Source organism: Schistosoma haematobium, chromosome 1 (assembly GCF_000699445.3).
Source record: "Schistosoma haematobium chromosome 1, whole genome shotgun sequence".
In the NCBI taxonomy this organism is placed as follows: Eukaryota; Metazoa; Platyhelminthes; class Trematoda; order Strigeidida; family Schistosomatidae; genus Schistosoma; species Schistosoma haematobium.
The window spans coordinates 1,324,798-1,329,079 of record NC_067196.1 but is presented as its reverse complement, the minus strand read 5'-3'; positions in this window follow the sequence as shown (position 1 = coordinate 1,329,079).

The window sequence follows — 4,282 nt, the reverse complement described above, 5'->3', positions numbered from 1 at the left end:
GGGTTAAGGTTAGATTAGGGTTAGGTTAAGGTTAGGGTTAGATTAGGGTTTAGGGTTAGGTTAAGGTTGGGGTGCTAACATGCGATCGGTTTGCATCGGATTTTAGAGAAGGTGTTTATTGACAGGTTACAACCCCACGCTGACCCTAACAATAACCCTTAACCCTAACCTCCAACCCTAACCTTTAAAATCCGTTGTAAACTGGTCGCATGTTAGCACCCTAACCCTAGGCTACAACCCTAACCACACCCTATGGACGAGTTTCCATACCATATGCATTATGAATTCAGAGCCTCTGAACCTTTATCAAACCTTAGCAAGTTTTTAAATCATGTAAAAGAAGAATATCCACTGTAATTCATTACTTATAATATATTCTCATTTTATGCTGTCTTCTGATTGACTAATAATTGTCAAGGTCATTCGTTCAAAGGTCGTCGCTAAATTAGTCTCGTCACCTAATGTACTTCTTTCAGACAGGTCTCAAAATTGTCCCAACTTGTAAATCTTCGAGATAACATAATATCATTGAAGATTCGTCCTATATCATGCATCATCACGATGGCATCGTCTTCGTTACTGAAGAATGAACGTTACCAGACATGGTGTGGCTGAACTCAATTCAAATCTAAAAATGTCTCGATTTGACCGCTTCTGAAATTTTTCACGAATTGTCGATGTGACGCACCAATCATTTTGCGACAGTTTGACCTTCAAGTGCTCGCAATCCCCCTTAGTGGACGATACGCTAGGAGCGTTGCCTTTGAATTGAGTTCAGCCACACCATGTCCTGAGCGTTCATTCTTCAAGTAACGAAGACGATGCCATCGTGATGATGCATGATATAGGACGAAACTTCAATGATATTATGTTGCGCGCTATTTAAAAAAGACGGTGGTATTTTTCCTCGCTGAGTAAATTTGTTTGTTCTGATCTTTTATTACGTATCAAGACTACTGATTTCACTTTAATTGAATTTATTTTAGTTAAAGTATTCGATCAGAGTGTCGTTTTTACTGTTCTCTCAATTAGTTTTCTCGTTGGTACTCATGAGTACCCCTTTTTTCAACTGTATCTATTAGTACTTTTGGTCCTAGCAATCTACAGCTCTTCACTTTTTTGGTCATTGCTTATTTTTTTGTTTCTGAGTATCATTGCATCTTCAAAAAGAACCCCTCCTAAATGACCGGACAGTGCAAAAAAAGCAATTGCCAACGTCCGGTTTGTCGTTATACTGTCGAAAGCGGCATGCAGTGCGATGAGTGCAAAGGCTGGTACCACGAAGTTTGCACGAATTTAACGCCTGCGGCTTCCAAACGGTTCAGTAAAAAGGGTTGCGTATGGCTTTGTCAACAGTGCTGCTCGGATGCAAACAGCTTGTTAACCGAGGCTATCTCACTGGTTGATGCTGCAAAATGTGCTTTAGCAAGCATAGTCGGAACGCATCAAACAGCACTCGATCTATCGACACGCAAATCAACGTGAAGGAAACTAAGGTTAGTCCGATGATAGATGGCTCACGCCCATCAAAGAAGCAAAAGCAGTCTCCAAAGGGGCCTGCCTTAAACAAAAGCTCAAGAAAAGTAGGGTCTTCTGTTCCCCGTCTCCCAGATGGGATACAACAGGAAACACCTAGAAGCCTCAATCGCAAGGCTCGATCGGTTCCAAGCGATAAGCATAAACCGACCTCTTAGGTCGTCGACAACCCCCCCAAATCGAACACTAGGTTTGACGCAACTGTTATTGCTTCTATCAACACCGTTGACGAATGGGTACAGGTTGTAAGGCAGAAACAACGTAGCGATATAAAAGACAATCCTGCCCCCGTAAAAGTAGTTGAAAAATCGAAAGCTGATCACAGCGACAGATCAGATATTTTCATAGAATCAAGGAGAGCGAGAGCTCTGAACCAAAAGCTCGTTTTGAGCATGACATTGTGCTGATTAAACAGCTGCTTAATCAACTCATGCCTCAAAATATCACCGGGGTCACCTTGCTAAAGGTGTACAGACTAGGGAGTCTAGCGAACTTGAAACCAAATCAATCCAGACTGCTTAATGTAGTATTCAAATCTTCGAACGAACGCGACCTAATTTTACAGAATGGACATAAATTAAAGGATTCAGCAGTTTTTATCCGTAAAGACTTGCCGTTGACAGACCGTGTACAAAGATGGGAAGCCGAAAAAGAACTACAACTTAGGTTAGACGCTGGCGAAAAGACCTGACAATTGTAAGTTTTCGGGTTGTAAGACTTCGACAGAGAATGATGCCGAAGCCACACTGGGTGAAGCACGAAGGCACTTAAACAGGCTTCGGATCTATTACACCAATGCACGAAGCTTACTTAATAAGCGATCGGAACTAGGTGTACAGATTGACTCTACAAAGCCAGACATAATCGCAGTAACAGAAACCTGGCTGACACAGGCTATAGATAGTATGGAACTTGATTTCGAGGGTTTTACGTTAGTAAGGGCCGACAGAACACAAAAGCGCAAAGGAGGGAGTAGCTCTATTCATTAGGAATGCTATCCCATTTGCCATTATCGATAGTGTATCCCATGAGAGTGGGACGTGTGAATTAGTTAGTCTTCGCCTAAAATGCAAGGGACAAGAGCTGCTGATTGGTTTGGTCTATTGCCGGGAAGTCAATGTGGGCTCGCCGTTACCGGCGACATGTATTAAGCCTGGGCAACCACACAAACAACCGTGTTGAAAGTGCTCATAAACACCTAAAAGAATGTCTCAGAAGAGGTGATTCCCTGGTATTGACGTTCTGGAAAATTTGAAGTAAATAGACATTGACCTACGTTTGCGTTCATATGACGTTGTAAATGATCTTCAACGTTTTCTAATTCTCCAGGTAAGAAATATAGTTGAATGTATCATTAATTCCAGGTTCCAATGTCATTTCAAACTCTTCTAAATGAGTTCACATCGTTTGCAGAACGTCAATAGCAGGGAATCACCTCTTCTGAGACATTCTTTTAGGTGTTTATGAGCACTTTCAACACGGTTGTTTGTGTGGTTGCCCAGGCTTAATACATGTCGCCGGTAACGGCGAGCCCACATTGACTTCCCGGCAATAGACCAAACCAATCAGCAGCTCTTGTCCCTTGCATTTTAGGCGAAGACTAACTAATTCACACGTCCCACTCTCATGGGATACACTATCGATAATGGCAAATGGGATAGCATTCCTAATGAATAGAGCTACTCCCCCTCCTTTGCGCTTTTGTGTTCTGTCGGCCCTTACTAACGTAAAACCCTCGAAATCAAGTTCCATACTATCTATAGCCTGTGTCAGCCAGGTTTCTGTTACTGCGATTATGTCTGGCTTTGTAGAGTCAATCTGTACACCTAGTTCCGATCGCTTATTAAGTAAGCTTCGTGCATTGGTGTAATAGATCCGAAGCCTGTTTAAGTGCCTTCGTGCTTCACCCAGTGTGGCTTCGGCATCATTCTCTGTCGAAGTCTTACAACCCGAAAACTTACAATTGTCAGGTCTTTTTCGCCAGCGTCTAACCTAAGTTGTAGTTCTTTTCGGCTTCCCATCTTTTTACACGGTCTGTCAACGGCAAGTCTTTACGGATAAAAACTGCTGAATCCTTTAATTTATGTCCATTCTGTAAAATTAGGTCGCGTTCGTTCGAAGATTTGAATACTACATTAAGCAGTCTGGATTGATTTGGTTTCAAGTTCGCTAGACTCCCTAGTCTGTACACCTTTAGCAAGGTGACCCCGGTGATATTTTGAGGCATGAGTTGATTAAGCAGCTGTTTAATCAGCACAATGTCATGCTCAAAACGAGCTTTTGGTTCAGAGCTCTCGCTCTCCTTGATTCTATGAAAAATATCTGATCTGTCGCTGTGATCAGCTTTCGATTTTTCAACTACTTTTACGGGGGCAGGATTGTCTTTTATATCGCTACGTTGTTTCTGCCTTACAACCTGTACCCATTCGTCAACGGTGTTGATAGAAGCAATAACAGTTGCGTCAAACCTAGTGTTCGATTTGGGGGTTGTCGACGACCTAAGAGGTCGGTTTATGCTTATCGCTTGGAACCGATCGAGCCTTGCGATTGAGGCTTCTAGGTGTTTCCTGTTGTATCCCATCTGGGAGACGGGGAACAGAAGACCCTACTTTTCTTGAGCTTTTGTTTAAGGCAGGCCCCTTTGGAGACTGCTTTTGCTTCTTTGATGGGCGTGAGCCATCTATCATCGGACTAACCTTAGTTTCCTTCACGTTGATTTGCGTGTCGATAGATCGAGTGCTGTTTG